This window comes from Lissotriton helveticus, chromosome 3_1 (genome assembly GCF_964261635.1).
Source record: "Lissotriton helveticus chromosome 3_1, aLisHel1.1, whole genome shotgun sequence".
Classification (NCBI taxonomy): domain Eukaryota; kingdom Metazoa; phylum Chordata; class Amphibia; order Caudata; family Salamandridae; genus Lissotriton; species Lissotriton helveticus.
The window spans coordinates 662,866,419-662,884,670 of record NC_136061.1 but is presented as its reverse complement, the minus strand read 5'-3'; the positions used below and the strand labels follow the sequence as shown (position 1 = coordinate 662,884,670).

General features: G+C 49.4%; 1 protein-coding gene across 4 annotated transcripts in view; it reads right to left on the bottom strand.

Moving 5' to 3' along the window:
- Nucleotides 1-18,252, bottom strand: part of HPCA (hippocalcin) — a 301,157-nt gene that overhangs the window by 277,917 nt on the left and 4,988 nt on the right. For all 4 annotated transcript variants that reach the window (XM_078680749.1, XM_078680745.1, XM_078680747.1 and 1 more), the window contains exons 2-3: nucleotides 9,735-9,831; nucleotides 9,318-9,343 (exon numbers count right to left, since the gene is read on the bottom strand). The gene's annotated coding sequence lies outside the window, so the exon portion shown is untranslated. The remainder of the gene's footprint in view (nucleotides 1-9,317; nucleotides 9,344-9,734; nucleotides 9,832-18,252) is intronic.

The window sequence follows — 18,252 nt, the reverse complement described above, 5'->3', positions numbered from 1 at the left end:
TTCTTCCCTTCTTACCAGAGGGATGCAGAAAGACGGTGGTGACTGCACTCGTTCTTTCGCGCCTTGATTACTGTAACAGTCTCTTTTTAGAGGCTCAATAGGGGGTGCTGAACAAACTTCAGGTCCTACAAAACGCGGCAGCCCGCCTGATCGGGGGCCTGTCCAAGTTTTCATCAGTCACTAAGGAACTGGAGGAGTTGCATTGGCTACCGATGCGGAAGAGGATTTTATTCAAAGCCCTCTGCATTGTCTTCAAGGCACTGCATGGTTTGGGCCCAGCGTTTCTTCAGGATCATTTCCAGTGGTACACACCAGGGAGACAACTGAGGTCTGCCACTATGGGACTGATTAAAACAACTCGGATCAGGAAGGCACGCTGGGGGGGCAGGAGCTTTGTTGGGGGAGCAGCAAAGGCATGGAACTCCCTCCCCCTGACCCTTAAACTAAACACAAATCTGTTAGCTTTTAGGAAAAACCTTAAAACATGGCTCTTTACCCGCTAGCCCGGGAGTCTGAACCTCAGGGAGTTACCACTTCAGCGCCAGGACACCGATTGGTATTTGTGCGCTCTATAAGTGTAATAAATAAATAAAATTAAAATAAATTCACATCACATTGCTAAACCGGTTTCTCGAGGGGCATCTTCACACACTTCCAGTGCATAATTTGTACAGGAGCTTTCAGGTGCTAAGCACCGGCACTTTTTTAACAGGGCCGGGGCTATTGAATTTTTCTCCCCAGTGAGATGAGCCCAATATTTATTAAAAAGAAATGTACCTACCTGTCCTGTGTCCGTGTCATCCTCCTTCCTGCAGGATGGCCCACCCAGGTGCAAGCTGATGACTGCATCAAGTTAGTGATGTCAGTAGTGCACGCCTGCCTTTAAAGGAGCATTTTCATTTGCATTGGTTAATTATTACAGTTGAGGGTGGGCTGATGGGTGAGCTGCAGGCAAGGCAGACTGGGTCCTGGAAAGTTCCGGTCTCGGGAATAACCTTAATACGACATCGTCGAAGTAATAAAAAAGTGCATAGCTGCTTTCTGTTAACAACTCGCATGCACTGAAATGAAAACCCAGCAGAAACTGGCCATAAATTATTCCTTTTGACTTGTCATTTGCATTGCATGCTGATGCTCTTGGCCTGGGCCGGGGGCCCACCAAAACACATTATTTGCCAGCGATCCAATGGAGCCAGTGCCAAGGAGACTGCAGGTCACAGGTAAGAGAGTAGTAGATAGTACTAAAACAAGTCACTGTTAATTAATCTAGAACAGATTTACTATCATGTTTCCTCTTCACCAATTTCTTTGCAGCACATAAATGTATACGTTAACTGTCAACTTTGGTTTTTCAAGCTGAGCACCTCGTGACTCAATGGCCTCTTTCCTCTGCCACACCTGACCTCCCAATTTATGGGTTTCTAGAGTAAATTGCCAGTGCCAGTGCTTTTCCACATATGTAAACCGGCATGATTTTCTTTTTCCAGAATCTGCAGATGAAAAAGGGCAGGTTACAGCACTTGTCTGCAACTGCAGTACAGGTTTTAGGCAGAACCCAGTGACACACGTATGGACAGAAGTTCCTGCAGATTATCTATGTTTGTGTTTCTAGCGCAAATTGGTCCACTGTAGGACCCCTGCCTCTAGCATCTCCATTCTGGAAGTAACCTTAGATGTAAATCACAAAGTTGAATGATTATCAGACAGGCCTTGTGTGTGAACACTCACAGATATTTTAAATTTGAGCATTCATCTCAAAGGCCCGGACTGTGCCATGTTTCATGTGGCAGTTTCCATCTGCACTGCTTCTCCGCCAACACAAGGCAACATCAAATGAATACTACACTCTTCAGGCAAGCTGCTGGGAGACTATCACACTACCGTAGATTGGGGGTCGATAGGGAAAGTTTATAGACCCCTAGATATACATTCCCTAGTACATATTCAACCACAACAAGTATATCTAAAGTCTACAAATGTGTCAGTAAGCATCATTAGTATGCCTCTCAAAGTGAACCACTAGTGAATCATCAATATTAGTTAAATTAGAGAAGGGGGAGACATCCCTTAAGGATAAGAACCCTCACTCACCCGAAGGTGACATGTTTCATCATTTGGGTCCTCCTTACCAAATGCTGAAAGCCTAGTCAACATTGGGAGCTACTACTTCAAGCGAAAATTTAAGGAAGGAGCTCAGAGATGTTTTCAGTAGTAAGGAATAGGATGGTAAGCCCAAAAGTTTGCTGGGGTATAGTGACGTGTGCAGCGCTGTGTGAAATGCAAGTGGTGACGTTAAAACTATCTAGGTAAAATCACAAAAACATGCTTTAATGGTGTGTTATACCTGACAGGGTTAAAAAGAGAACAGCACAGTGGTATAGATTTAAAACCACTGTCACTAGGTGGTCGACATGTTTCAGCCTCTTGATCACTACCCGTGTATCGACGGCTTTCTTCAGGACCAGATAAACTCTGTGATAATGCTGCTGCACTATTAAGTGAAAATTATATTTGAAGTGAAAATAAAATAGATTATACAAAACCGGTATTCCTGCTTGTCTTTATCAGTCAGGTCATACCCAGGTATCCTCACATGTAGGATAGTCCTGCCTCACCTCTACCTGGCAGACTGCTCTGGAAGGAGGCCCTGCACTCTCCGTCGGTACCTCGACACCCAAGAGAGCAAGTCCCGGGAGAACCTACAGGCTCCATGGCGACTGATGGAGTTAAAATGAGATTGCCTATTTCCAACAACAAGGGGTAGTTTCACATTGAAAAATTGTTCTTTTGTGCTTGAAACTAATTAAAAACAGCAGAATGTAAACAATGCGCGCTATATTATTTGTGTTCTGGCCCAATAAAAAAATACCACTATCACTCTCGCACACCCATTTTCGCACACACTTTGTGCCCCTTTCACGCAATTTACACTAGCGCACCCACATCTTGTGACTGCCTGGCCACTTTATCGTTCGGCAAAGGGAAGAATTAGCACTGTTTCTGTTAAAGAAGTAATTTGTAGCTGCTTGACTTGGGAATTTCTCAGGAGGCTGGAAGGGGGAGGATTGGTTTGCTGTTGCCTTGAACATTCATCACCATTTTTTCTCACAGTTTACCCGATTTGAAGCTTGGAATGGTTAGAGGAGACTGGATTGTTTTGTTTATGTCCATATGGAGTAATGCTAAACAAAACCGGACATTGCGTGGCGATAAACAACTTAGAGGACCTTATTAAGCAGGAAATTAAACATGAACAGTAATTGCAAAAAAAGCTCAACTGCAACTTTTGTCTATGAAGTATTGGTGCGGCTCACCTAAAAATCATAGATTGTATAAATATAATATATGATATCACAATGAATCACGTCTTGTTCTCTGTGGTAGGGCCAAGGCAGCTGCTGTATTTAGGGTGCAGCGGTTGCGAGACATTATGTTATGATCGGATATTGTGACTTCGAGCCTGCGTTCCTGCAGGTGCATTGCATTGATTGATGCTTGTTTTCGAGGGTCATGTCCGGTTGCAGCTTAGGAGAAGGGGTGGGGTAGTCAGGTGTGAATAAGTGACATTTCAGAATAAGCATCACCAGAAAGGAACAGCAGGGCTTTAATTTCAGAGTTTACCCGGGTCCGGTCACTGCAGCACAGGACTCCAGACAGGAGCTCTGTCCTTCGTGTGGCTCTCTACCCATTGCCGAGCACCTGCAGGGGTTCTGCAAGTCAGATCCTGACAGCCTGTGTGTACAGGAGCTAATGGGGCCTTGATGGGCTTCCTGTGGGATAGGGATGTGGAGGTGAGATGTCATGGGTGTGTGGTGCTCAGTCTTCCACCTCTCTGGGTGGATGTGTGGTGTTTTCAGACTTGCAACCTTGTGGGTGACAGGCACCTCCTCAGGATCTTACTGAGCCACAGCATGGCCCATCTGTGCTTCGATGACACGTGGCTAGTGACTGAGCCACAGGTGCACAGTACAGGGTATAGACTGTCCTGTAGTGCATCCTTATGGGGATGCACATGGCTCATTTCCTGACCTTTCGACCTGTACGCTATAAAAAAGCTCTTCATGCTCTACATCTATCCATCAAAAAAGCCAAAAAAGCCAAAAAAACCTTCTTTGAGGCCTCTATTCTGCAGGCGGAACAATCGAGCAAAGAAGTTTTCAAGATTGTTCAATCTTTCTTTAAGCCCAGAGCCATCGAGACGGATATTATCCCATCGGTCAGACTCTGTGAATCCATATCAGACTTTTTTGACACTAAAATTCTAAAAGTGTATGACACTTTTACAGATCCCCAGCCGACATTATTGGATGAGTTGGGAGTTTCTGAGTTTCCCACTACCCCCTTAAACCAATTTCAGCCCATTACCCTCTCTGAGGCAGTAAAAGAAATACAAAAATGTAATTCTGGAGCTCCTGATGATCCTTGCCCACCTAAACTATGGAAATTAATGTCGGAAGCAATCGCAGTTCCCCTCTTACACATATGGAACATGTCCATTGCAACGGGCACGTTTCCGGACTGCTGGAAACAAGCCACGCTTCTTCCGCTGAAAAAAAAACCTCATGGTGCACCGGGTGACCTGAGCAATCTCCGACCCATTTCTCTCCTTGCAGCCCCCGGCAAAATGCTTGAAAAACTGATCCAACGACAGTTAAATAATTTTATTGAAGAAAGCGGTGCCCTACATGAAACTCAATCGGGCTTTAGGGCCGGTTTCAGCACTGAGACGGCCCTCATCGAGGTTGCCGAGTCTATCAGGTGGTCCTTAGATTCAGGGGCATCAGCTATGCTGGTGCTCCTGGATCTATCAGCTGCTTTCGATACTGTAGATCACAGCAGACTGTTGACCCGACTTAAGAACATTGGCCTTGGAGACAAAGCACTGAACTGGATATTCTCCTACCTCACCAATCGCTCCCAGAAAGTGGCCCTGGGTCCCTTCTCTTCTGGACCAAAAAACCTTTGGTGTGGCGTCCCACAGGGGTCGGCACTCAGCCCCCTGCTGTTCAATGTCTATTTGGCCCCGCTTTTCACCCTGATTGCCAAATGGGGGGTCAAGGCAATATCCTATGCGGACGACACTCAATTAGTCTTCCCATATTCAGACACGTCTGAGGCAGCCTTCAGTAAAATCAGGGGCTGTCTTCAAGACGTAGCCAAATGGATGAACACTAACAAGCTCAAAATGAATGCGAGCAAAACGGAGGTGCTATTCTTCGGTAATCTTAAACATCCCCCCCCCGGATCTGTGGTGGCCAACTGAAATGGGCCCTGCCCCATCTCCCGGAACCCATGCAAAAAATCTCGGACTAAAATGGGATGAGAACCTATCTTTCCTGCCGCATATTCAACAGCTCACCGCTGGCTGCCTGCATAAACTCAGAAATCTGCGGAAACTTCTGCCCCTGCTACCAGTCGAATGTCGAAAAACGGTTGTTCACGCAACAATCACATCTCGACTCGATTATTCTAATGGCCTCTATCTTGGTCTACCCAAATATGCGGTGCAACGCTTACAGATCGTGCAGAATGCGGCTGCGAGACTGATAAAACGTGTCCCTTTCAGGCATCACATCTCTCCGCATCTGCACGAGCTGCATTGGCTGCCTGTGGCAAGCAGAATTAAGTTCAAAGTGCTGACCCTGGCTTTCAGAGCGCTAAAAGGCACGTGTCCCAATTATTTAAAACTCCGACTCCCGCGCTACCACCAAAAACGAGAGCTACGCTCAAACTCCTTGCTCAAGCTTACTGTTCCTCGCGTGAGGAAAGCTAGACTTGGAGGCAGGTCCTTTTCGGCCGGCACGGCGAAACTTTGGAATTCCCTGCCAACTGCCATCCAATCCGCCATGTCAGAAGCCAGCTTTAGGAAACTCCTAAAAACTTGGCTTTTTATGCAATAACTCGATTCTTTCTCCTGACTTTTCACTCTTGTTGTAGGACTCGCTAGCGCCGGGACACCTCCCCTGAGGTAGCTGTTCGCGCTCTATAAGCTTCTGTATTATTATTATTATTATTATTACATTGTGGTCTAACCCTTGTTATGGTACGTTCAGCAATACTCGTTCTGGGTGTGGGTGGGTGGAGCCAATAGAGGAAGTGGGTGGAGTCAGTGGTATGAGTGGGTGGAGCCAGGGGTGTGTGAGTGTGGCCTCTTTAAAAAACTGAGCACCTGCACTTAATATTTTACAAATTAAGCACTGCAATATGTTGAACTAAATTGATGTAAAGTTTACCATGTTTATTATTCTTTGCTTCGCCTTGCTTTACATGTATTGTTTCATGATTTTCGTGATGTTTTAAAGTGTATATAAAATGTCGCTTGGGTAGGGGACAACAGAATAATATACTAGCTGGATAGGGAGGAATGGGAAGATTCCCATTGTAAAGATGTGTTTTTTGTGTGTATCCACAGAATTGAGTGAGTGGGTTCTAGAAAATAGTGCAGAAACGGGTATATAGAGAGGAGTGGAAGGACCCGAAGCACAGACCTTTGAAGGATGAATGTGTATAAGAGGCCACCGGATTCAGCTGCCCTCACCCCATACTTCACCCCACCGATGACACAAGAAAAGAATGGCCAAACACAAGAGGATTTTTAGGTGGGAGCGTACAATACTTTTCCTCCCTCTACGAGATCAGTTAGCCATACAACTGAGGTACACTTTACCATACTTTCTGTTTCTTTCTCACCGCCCTCCATGGGGGGAGCTGTGGGCACATGCCCAGAAGACCCCTTGTTTTCTTTGTATGAACAAAGGTCAGTATTGGGGACAGGAAAATCTAAGCACAGCGAAACCCCACAAAAGGGTCTCCTGCCCATGCTATGTACCACCAGTATGATAAAGTCATATGTAAATGTGAGAAAGATTGCGATGGACTCAAAAACAAATTTCAGAGCACATCCTTTCCTACACATGGTACCATCGATTTAAACCGATTGAGTAACTTACTAAAGAAGCTGAAAGATTCTAAAAATAAAATTGGGGTTTAGCAATGGCCCGCATTTTTAAACTGGCACGAGGAAGCCAAGAAACACAAACATGAACCCTAAGTTCGTGGTATGAAACAGCCCCAGCACAAACTGGAATACCAAGTAAGCCACCTTAGGGACAGAGTTTGGGCCTGCTGCCTCCTCCATATTTATGTCCTCAGATCACTGAACTACCCAATAAAGAGAAGGCAAGCAAGGATCGAAGGGAGGAGGATTTGATGGACGTTTTCCCCAATCAGGCCGGTGGGGCATGGGTGCACTCTCAGATGCACCTGCAGGCAGGACAACAAGAGTGGATGGAACACAAGGAGGTAACATGGAAGTGAGCAAAGCAAGCAACTGACAGAGCGCTAGACAGAGGCACTCGAGTAGCCACATGACTTGCAGACTCCACTACCTTAGAGTAATCTAGACTAAGAGTGTGTTTAGTCTCAGGAGGGTGTAGAGATCCCTCAAAACACAGCCCCGCCGATACCTGAATAGTTTAATGAGAACCGCAGATTGACTAGCTAGGAACCAGGATTCAAAGAGAGAGGGTAGACACCTCCCCTCACTCAACCAATGCAGATGATGAAGTCTACAGACCCCGTAAAAATAAATATCAAACCGATTAAACTGCTGCATTATTTTCTATAATAACCTCTAAAGACAGAAGCCGAGGCAGGGAATCGACCAGTAATCGCAAACTATACTACACAATGTATTCTGATGCCAACTTTTAGGAAATGTAATACACCCACACTTTTATCAAGATGGCAGGAAAGATAAATATGTACAGATTCGTGCAGGACCTGCATACAATTAATAATGTGTGAATCCCTGGTTTCCTGTGGTTCCCAATCCCGATACCATCCTTTCCTGTATCCCCACAAATGACCAATGGTTTACGGTGGTAGAACTGTATAGTGATTTATTTTCTATATCCATTCACGATAAGAGGCAGTTCTCTTTGCATTCTTTTGCAGCAGAACTCAACTGTGTGGTAGAGGCTCCCTCAAGGCTTCACAGAGTCTCTGTTGATCTTTTCCCAAGCCATAAGAAAAAATTGAACGCCATGGTATTCCATGGGGCCTCTACTTTAGTTCAGTGTGTAGATGGTCATTTGTTTGGTTCTTACTCTAGACCACCTCGAAGCTGGCACTGTCTACATCCTCACTGAATTGGCTAAAGGGCACAAAGATTCAAAGGAGAAACTACAATTTTGCCTTTCCCATGTACATTTCCTGGTCATGAGATCTCTGCTGGAAAGCACCACCTATGACAGAATGGATTGAAGCCATCCACAAGTTAACCCATCCAGTTACTGTCTCCCAGGTACAAACTTTCTTGGGTGTGGCTGGGTACTCTAGACAATAGATCCTTGGGTGTTCTGCTATGGCAAATCCCCTGCAGCTTATATTAAAAAGGACACCCCTGAACCTTTGCTATGGCATAGAGAAGCCGAACATGCCTTTGTGTACTTAAAGCAAGCTCTTGCCTCTGTAATGACGTTAGGGCTATCTAATGATGTAAGTTATTTTCTCCGTATGGTTATGAATGTAGTTGACTTACCCTTGAGTCACGGACCATGGAGATCAGAAAAAGCCCATAGCATAACATTCTTCTACTTTAGACCCCATAGGCATAAATCAACTGATAGCAAGTTCCCTCTAGGTATCATTTAACACATTCAAATAATTAGAAATGTCAAAGATGGTCAATCAATCCAATCATAAACAAATTAATGTCACCACAGACCCTGTATCCAGTACATACCGCCTTTCTAAATAGGTGTCAATAAGTACAAATTCATATACTGTACAACAATGATCAATCAAAAGACAACTGTGGTGCTCTGTGAAAAAGTGTTCACACAGTGGAAACAAGTGCCCCATAAACAGGACTTAAAAGGTGATCTATAAAAGGGCAGTAGACAGTATATTGGTCCGATGACAGGGCTATAACAGTAAATGATTAAATTTCTAAAACAGGCAGACAATCCTTTTTTTATATTTCTGAGAAGTTCCTGGTGGGCTAACTCCTTGATGGAATGTCTTTATGCCCCGGAAAGTCAACGGTGATTCGCCCCAAAAGTAACTGGAGGGGTCACCATCATGGCAGTAGTACATTTGCAGAACAACAGTAGGTCCTAGGAATTGAATACAGTACTAATGAGAGTATAGAAAATTAGAGAAAGGACAGACTTAGACCAGGTCCATATAAGATAAAGAATTAGCAATATCATCTGATGGCAAGATGGGGGCCTGCAACAAATAAAGGGAAGTTTTAATGAAACTGTGAAAGGTACTATACCTTGAAAGTAAAGTGCACAAAACATGTGACTTACCCCAATCTCTTGAGTTAATCGTTCATCTGAAAAGAAATGGCATATCAGAGTTCAAAATGGTTACCAATATCAAGGTTCACCTGCAGCCAATGTGAACTACAATAAAATAGAAGCGGACTTACAGGGAATGCCACATTGTACTTGGTTAAAGAGAAAATGCCATTCAGCAATGGTAGACTGTGGTAATGAAACTTTGTGGCTGAAAAATACCGTACTCAATTTTAGTTTAAGAGTATGTCCATATTCGCTCATGTTTAGACGCAAAATGAGTGGAATATAAGCAACTTACTAAGTTATACAATAAGTCAGACTCCCAGAGTGCAAGGAATACTAGCGCGTCCTGGAAACCTCACAGGTGCAAAATGGAATGTCAAAGCTGTGCTATGAAATAACCAGTATGGAAGAGTGAATTAATACCTGACCAAAGTAGGAATAGGGAGCAGGAGTCTCCGCTGGCAGCGTTGCTCTCTTATTGAGATGAGCGCAGGCCGGTGAACCCTTCTTCAATTCTGTCCTAGGAAGAGAAGCCGGAGAGGGATAACTAGGAGAAGGAGGCGGCCATCTTGTAAAAAATTAACCATAAGTGTCAATGTAGATAAATTCCAAAGTAAATTACCTCCAGAATTAGAAATTCCAAAACCCACAGGCGGGGAGTACGACAATACATTAAACATAGTTGCAAAATGTTTCTAAACAAGCCTTGTAATATTATTCAAAAACAGGGATGATACAGAAATACACATTTTTCAGAATATAGTCAAAGTAGTACATAGGATAGATGAGGTCAAACTTATCATATATTTAAACGAGTGAATGCCATCCATTGACAGCATTTAAGCCTAGGGAGGTGGCTGAACACTGCATGATCCATTTTGACTCACATCTATTAAGCATGTTTTGTGTGTTACCTCCGCTGTGGGTAATTTGTCATGGTCAATCACTTGCCATGTGAATGATATTCTGTATGTGACATTTCTGTGAAGTGTACCACTAAAGGTTATTTTATCACACGGCGTCTGATCTGACTTTTGTGCTGGAGTATCCTGTCCTTGATTTTCTGTATGGTTTGCCCTATGTAAGTGCAATTGCACGGGCATTTTATTGCATACAGAAGGGTGAATACATTAGAGTTTGTGAAATCCTTTAAGATATGTGTCCCTTCGTCATATGTGAATATTTTGTTGTCTGAAGTCTGGTCACACACAGAACAGTTATGACACTTACAGTTAATCAATTTGGAACATTATTTACCCCCGAGAGGAGATTCCACCAACCAATTCCAAAAACTATTTTTGAAATAACTAAAAATGCAGAAACTAGTGGATTTCCTAGCCATAATGAATTTCTATTCTTCAACAATTCATCCCCAAGAACACCTGTAATACATATGCTACCTAAAATCCACAATTGCGTTTCCAACCTACCAAGTAGACCTGTAGTCTTGGGTTGTTGTTCAGTTCTTGAACCCACTAGCAAGTACCTAGATCTGGTTCTCAATAATTATGTGCCGCTGACCAAAACATACATACGGGACAGCATGGATCGAAGACTTGGACTATGACCCCTCACAGGATCTGTTCATTATCATTCTATACAACATCCCACGATGAGGGGCGTGGCTTGGACGCCGATCGGGATGGCGGCGTGAGCTCGTAGCTCCGCGCTGGATCCCGCTAATTCTCCTGTTTTCGGAACCCTTGGCGGCCCGGAGACGACTCTCCTGCCCTCTGAAGTGTGAGGGGACAGCTGGGTGCACTTGATGAACTGCTGGGGGACTGCCGCCCCCGAGGAGACCGTGCCGAAGCAGCGGCTGAGGTGTTGCCGAGGGTGCGAAGAAAATGGCGGCGGGGAGGTCGGAAGGCCCCGAACTTCAGCCCTGAGCCGAGTTGTCGCCGACTGGCGAGGGATCCTGGCGAGAGATCCTGCAATCCGCTGACTGGGGCGCTAGGGTCGGCGGGACTGTGATCTGAGGCCGTGGTGCGCTGCCTTGGCTCGTCCGGAGCTTGGGGACCCTAGCTGGATACCGTCTTGGGACTTCTCCTCTTCCCCTCAGGCTCCCGTGGGGGCGGCCGAGTGGAGTGGGCGTCGCAGGCCGTGGCTCTTGTGCCTGTGAGTGTCGGTGGAGACATTGCACTGCCGGCGACCGGTGCTGCCCACGGGCGCTGACGGTAACCGAGCTCCTGGACTTGTGACGCAGCACCCTGGAATGGCGGCGACGAGTGGGTCGATGGCCGCGGGATGCACTGAGGGGGACTCGGCAACTTCCACCCAGCTGGGCGAGAGTCCCTCCTCGGATCTCGATCGAGACCAACGGCTGAACCAGCGACTAGATGCCATACTTGATGCGATTGCCTCGACTAAGGACGTGTTGCACCAAGACATCGCCCAGGTGGCCGTGGGCCTGGGGCTGCTGCGCGCAGATCACGCGAAGCTAGCGGACAAAGTTAAGGACCATGACCAACTATTGCTGGACCTGAAACCGTCGGTGGTGGCCGCGGAACATAAGATCACTGATATGTTGGCCCGGTTGGACGCGTTGGAACGGAGGGCGGAGGATGCAGAAGGCCGCAATAGGCGGAACAACGTGCGGGTCGTCGGCCTTCCGGAACGGATTGAGGGGGAGGATGCAGTGGCCTATATGGAGAACTGGTTCCGCACTGTGGTGGCGCCGGAGGGGCTCACTCCTTTCTTTACGCTAGAGAGGGCCCACCGGGTACCTGCTCGCCCACCGGGGCTTGGTCGCCCCCCCCGCCCGATGGTGGTGAGACTCCTCCACTACAAAGACCGGGATCTTCTCATTCAGCGGGCCAGGATGTCGGGCCCCTATGACGTGGAGAATAGTAGGGTTACGATCTTCCCGGACTACACCCAAATGGTCCAGAAAAACCGGGCGTCGTTCCTGGCAGTGAAAAAGGAGCTCAGGGAGGAAAGCATTCAGTACTCCTTGCTCTACCCGGCTAAGTTGCGGATCATGTTGGATGGGTCTACGCACTTTTTTCAGACTCCGGACGAGGTTTGGCAATGGCTGGAGTTGTACAGGGCGGGTACGGACAGATCGCATAAAAGCAGGCGAGATGAGCCCAAGCAGCCCCGGGTGAGACAATCGCAACGCATCCGATCCCGCAACAGGCGCCAACGGGAGAGGCGGGAGGCCCAAATGGCGGCGGAAAAGAGGGATGCACTCGCAGCGACGGCGGCCATTACAGGGTCGCAACAGAACAGTGAACGTGCGGACACTGACTCGGGAGGAGAAGGCGGCAGGTCGGGAGAGGAACTTTCAGAAGCGGACAGTTCGAAGGGGCCGGAGGTGACCCCACAGACCTCGGATGGTATCTTTTGCGGCTGACATTGGGTTGGATTGAGCTAGATCAGGACTTCATGATGGGGTGGTATCCTGTTGATAGGGGGCCGGGACGCCGGGAGGGGGGGATCTGTGCTTTAAGAGGGATGGAGGCGCGGGGCGTGGGCTCCGCTCGCTGAGGTCGGCGGTGACTCACCCCCCTTGGGCCCTTAAGGCCGCCTGTGGTGGAGACCACAGGGTTATGAGTGTGAGAAGTTGTTTCAAGGTTTGGATGGGGGCGGACATTGGGTTCGTGTGCTCTGTCCTGGGGAGTGGGGTTTGGGAAGTTTTTCTGTTTTGGGTGTGTTTGGGGGGGGGCAACTGCACTGGGGGGGTTATGAATATTCGTTATTTGATTTGGACTGTACGAAGTTGGAATGGGGACATTACCTAATCTGAAATGCCTAACGTGGAATGTCCGGGGGCTGCGAACTATGGTGAAACGTCATAAGGTCCATGCATATCTTGTACGCAGGGGGGTTCAGATTGCTATGCTTCAGGAGACTCATCTCACTAAGAAGGAATGTACTGCCTTGCAGAAAAGATGGCGGGGCCAGGTGTTTGGCACCACCTACTCAGCGTATGCCAGGGGGGTGCTGATCTGGGTGAGGGCGGGGATACCCTTTCAATTGCTGAATCAAGTAGTGGATCCGGATGGCCGGTTTGTGGCGGTGGAGGGGAGGTTATATGGCCGGGATGTGGTTTTCTGCTGTGTGTATGCGCCAAACACTGATCAAGCTCGATATCTTGATAGCCTCTCAGGGGCGTTAGCCTCCTTCCTGGCGGGCCCGATAGTGCTAGGGGGGGACTTTAACTCGATTACTGATGTGGCTCTGGATAGGTCCCATCCCCCTCTGGTGGACTCCCCGGTGCGCAGGCTGACCGCGCACAGGAAGGACTGGCAGGATAGGTGGGGGCTGCTGGATGTCTGGAGGGAGCGGCACAGGGAGACCAGGGATTACTCCTTTTACTCTGCGCTTCATGACCTGCATGTCAGGATTGATTCGGTGCTCTGTGGTGGATCCCTAGCTCCGTTGGTCTCCCATGCGGAGTACTTAGCTAGGACTATCTCCGATCATAATCCCCTATTGGTGCACATTCAGTGGCAGAGGGAGCGCTCAGTTATACCAACGTGGCGGCTTCGGCCGGAGACACTTGAGGATCCTGTCTTCCAAGACGTGGTTCGGCAAGGCATTGATAGCTATTTCGGAATGAATGCGGGCACGGCCACGAGTAGGTCCATTGAATGGGATGCAATGAAAGTGGTGGCGAGGGGAGTGTGTCTGGGCAGGTTCTCGAATGCTCGCACGGCTGTGTTGAATGACCTCGTGACAGCGGAAGATAGGTTGAGGGACCTGGAGCGCCGCAGGCCGGCTAGACCGGATTTACAAGCCCAGCTATTAGAAGCGAAGGAGGTGGTTGCCACTGAGACGGAACGTTTGCGATGCTATGACTATAAGCAGTATATCGTCAGGGCGCATGCGGAAAGGGACAAGGTGGGTACCCTCTTGGCCAGACTGGCCAACCCGGAACTTAGGGGCTCCCCGATCCTCGGCATTCGCACTGCGCAGGGGGAGATGGTGTACAACCAGGCAGCGATATTGGAGTGCTTTAGGGGGTACTATGAGGAACTGTACCAGAGTCAGCTGGAGGTGGGGGTCCAGGACATTGTGGAATACTTGGGGGAGAGGCAGCTTCCGGTCCTTGCTGAGGAGGACTCGAAGGAACTGGGCGGCCCGGTAACGCTCACGGAAATACGGGCGGCCATAAAGCATATGGCCCGCAACAAAACGCCCGGGGTGGACGGATTACCGATTGAATTTTATCAGCTGTATGCGGATATTTTGACACCCAGATTGCTGACGGTGTATGCTGAAGCATTCGAGGCTGGGGCGCTGCCCGGATCCATGCGGGAGGCCTTGATTGTGCCGCTCCTGAAGCCTGGCCGGGATGCAGCAGACGTGCGGTCTTACCGCCCACTGTCCATGCTGACGGTGGATTATAAGATTCTGAGCCGGATACTGGCCACCAGGCTGGCCCCGTATATGACGGGCCTGGTACATAGGGACCAGGCCGGGTTCATACCCACGAGGAGCACGGCGCTGAATGTTCGCCGACTGGTGGGGGTAATGGACGCCGTCTTGGACGGGGAGGGTGCCCCAGCGGTCCTATCTGTAGACATCGAGAAGGCCTTTGATAGTTTGGAATGGCCGTTCCTGGACGGAGTTTTGGAGAGGTTTGGTATGGGCGAGGGGTTCCGCAGGTGGACAAGGGTCTTGTATGCATCGGCGACAGCGAGAGTACGTTTGGGCGGCCTGGTGTCTGCGGCGTACCCGGTGGGCAGGGGCACGCGGCAGGGGTGCTCTCTGTCTCCCCTGTTGTTTGCTCTGGCAATGGAACCTTTAGCGGTCCATGCGAGGTCGGGTGTCGTGTACTTGGGGATAGCCAGGGGCGAGCAGTGGCATTATATATCGCTTTATGCGGATGACTTGCTCCTGTACCTGGCTGACACCTCCCGGGCGTTGGCCGGTGCTATGGAGCTGCTGTCGGAGTTCGGCCGGCTGTCGGGCCTTAAGGTCAATTGGGCGAAGACTTGTGTGTTCCCGCTGCGAGCGGGTTCACCTGCTCCTGACGGAGACTTGGACGTGGTGTGGGAACCATCTTGTTTCACCTATCTGGGTGTTCGCATTTACCACGCTACCGCAGACCTATTGGAGGGCAACATTGGTCGTTGTGTCCGGGCACTGCGGGGCAGCTTGTCTTTCTGGTCGACCCTCCCGCTGACGGTTCTAGGCAGGATTGCCCTTCTGAAGATGGTGGCACTCCCCCGCTTTCTCTATTATTTCCGGACGCTGCCCATATGGATTCCCCAAGGGGTCTTCAGAGACCTGAGGTCGATGATTATTGGCTTTCTGTGGGGGCATGGCCGCCGTAGAGTGGCCCTGACCACGCTCCTCCGCCCGAAGATGGAAGGGGGTATGGCTGTGCCTGACTTTGAGCTGTATTACCTAGCGGCACAGCTGCAGGTTCTAACACAGAACGTGGCTAGGGTGTTCAGGGGTCCGGAGGAGGACCGGGATCGGGGGATGCAACGCCATGTGTTGTCCTATATTATCATGCAGCAGCGGCTTGAGTTGCGGGCCCTCACCGTGGAGGAAAGGACGCTCCGTTTGTGTTGGCAGAGGAGCCTTCGGAGAGCGAGGGCTTCGCGGCCTTATGCACCGGAGATTCCGATCGGCATGCTGACGGCCTTGCCGCACGGGGGTGATTGGTCCCCGTTGCTGGCTTGGGAAGAGATGGGATTGCAGGTGGTGGGCGACCTGTACGTAGATGGGGCGTTGGCACCGTTTGAGGTGCTCCGGGACCAGTTTGGGCTGCCTGACGGGGGGTTCCTCCTACACGCGGCAGTGGTGGCTGCCGTACAGAAGCACTGGAAAGGGGGGCTCGTAGAACCAACGACGACTATGGCGTGCCAATATGTGGTGATGGCAGCTGGTACGGTTAAGGCTGTGACGTGCCTCCATAATAGGATGCTGCATGAGGGTCTGGAGCCGCTCCTGGGGCTCAAGTCTAAATGGGAGGAGAGTGTGGGCCGCCCCGTACCGGATACGGCGTGGGGACACATCCTGCGGCGTACGTGGAAGGGCACGAGGAATGCGCGCTTTCAACAAGTGCATTTCTATGTGCTTCATAGGGCCTATTTAACCCCGGAGAAATTACAGCGGTACTTCCGGGTGCCGGATGCCCGATGCCCACGGTGTTCGTCTTTGGGTGCGGACATGGATCATTTGTTTTGGGGGTGCCCGCAATTGGGGACCTACTGGGCAGAGGTAGGGGAACTCCTGAATGAAGTGTCTGCCAGGGAGGTGGACTTTGATATGGCGGCGTGCCTGTTGCTCTGGTTCCCGCACACCAAACGCACCAAGGTGACGAGCAAATTTATTGACCTGGGTCTGATACTGGCGCAGAGGGAGATATCGTGGCACTGGAAGTCCAGGGGGGGGCCCTCGCTGCGTAGGTGGAGGAATGAATTGCTGCGGTGGTCTGCTTGCGAGAGTGTGCTCCGGATGAAACAGGCTGTTAAGTTGGGGAATGAGAGGGTTCTGGACGCGGCGCGTGCATGGGAGCAGGTGGTGCAGGCCTTGCGTGACTCTATGGTGGATGACGGGGATGGAGAGAACTGAGCCGGTGGACACCACGGGGCGCACACAGAAGAGCTAATTTCCGCGCTGTGGTAGATCCATCCAACTCGACAGGGCGAGGGGTACTCCTAGCAGTTGCCAGGGGGGGGGGGCCTTGGGGGGGACTGGTTTGTGGGACTTGGGGTGGGACGGAAGCCATTAGGGGGTGGCTAGCCTGGGTGCCTAGGCTCTATTAGGGAGGTTGCGTGCTGTGGCAGTGGGGGAGGGCTGGGGGAGCGGCCAGGCGAGTTGGGGCGGGGGCGCTTAGGGGGGGCCCCGAAGCGCGGGATGTTACTGCATTAGTTTTGGGATGGCTGACGGAGATTTTGTTGTGGGGGGGGGGGTAAAAAGCAGATACGTACGATGGCTTTTCGACCATGGTCCCTGTGGGACTTGCACTGTGATTTTCTCCTATTGCCTGGATCAACATGCCGCCCGGCCTCCGGGATGCGGGCTGAATGGCTGTGTACAGTTTGGATTTATTATTGGACAGTGGGGTGTCGCGGGGGCACTGGTTGATTGTTTGTATCCTGTGGTTTCTAACTCTGCAATAAAAATATGTTTAAAAAAAAAAAAATACAACATCCCACGATTAGAAGGACTTAATATAATTTGTAATCTATTAGATAAAAGACACAGCTCACATTTCATCCCTACTTCCTTCCCATAAGCACTCTTAGTAATTGCCTGTACAAAAAAAGTTTTCCAATTTGAGGGCACCTTCTTTCAACAATGTTAAAGCATCCTAATAGGAGCATGTTTGGCTCCTAACTTACCCATTCTATATGTGTATCATGTTGAAAGTCAGATAATCTTACATCAGAATAATCCATTTTACAAAGATATCAGATTATGGAAGCAGTACATAGACAATATTGTGATGATCTGGAGGGGCACACTCTCTGAACTGACTGATTTTATGACCTAGTTTAATGATAATCATGCCCATTTCAACTTCACACCCTGGCAGATTCAAGTCCAAAAACAAGAACATTTTGGAAGGGGACACAGCCCCTTCTTATACAGAGAAAAGTCTTTGAAGTCTTTGTGCAGGCAGTGTGAGAACCAGCTAGAACTGGTTATAGGGAAGCCCTTTCAGTATCAGGGACAGAGGTGACAGTCGCCCAGCGGGGAGGTGGAGCCAGCATTGTGGCAAGCAGGCACAGCCTCATTCACACCCAGGTGCTATCTCCTCCCACTTCCTTGGCAGCAGATGCTGCCTTTCATCCACGGGCTGACTCAGACAACCTCCTGGAGCTCTGCAGCCCCTGTCACCCTCAAACCAGACAGTCAATCCACAAGCAGGCCCAGGCACTCTGGGCCAGGCTCACCAGCCAATCACACGCCAGACACAAATTACACAAATATGCCAACTTCTCAAAGTGGCACTTCTAGACTAGACACAACCATGCCG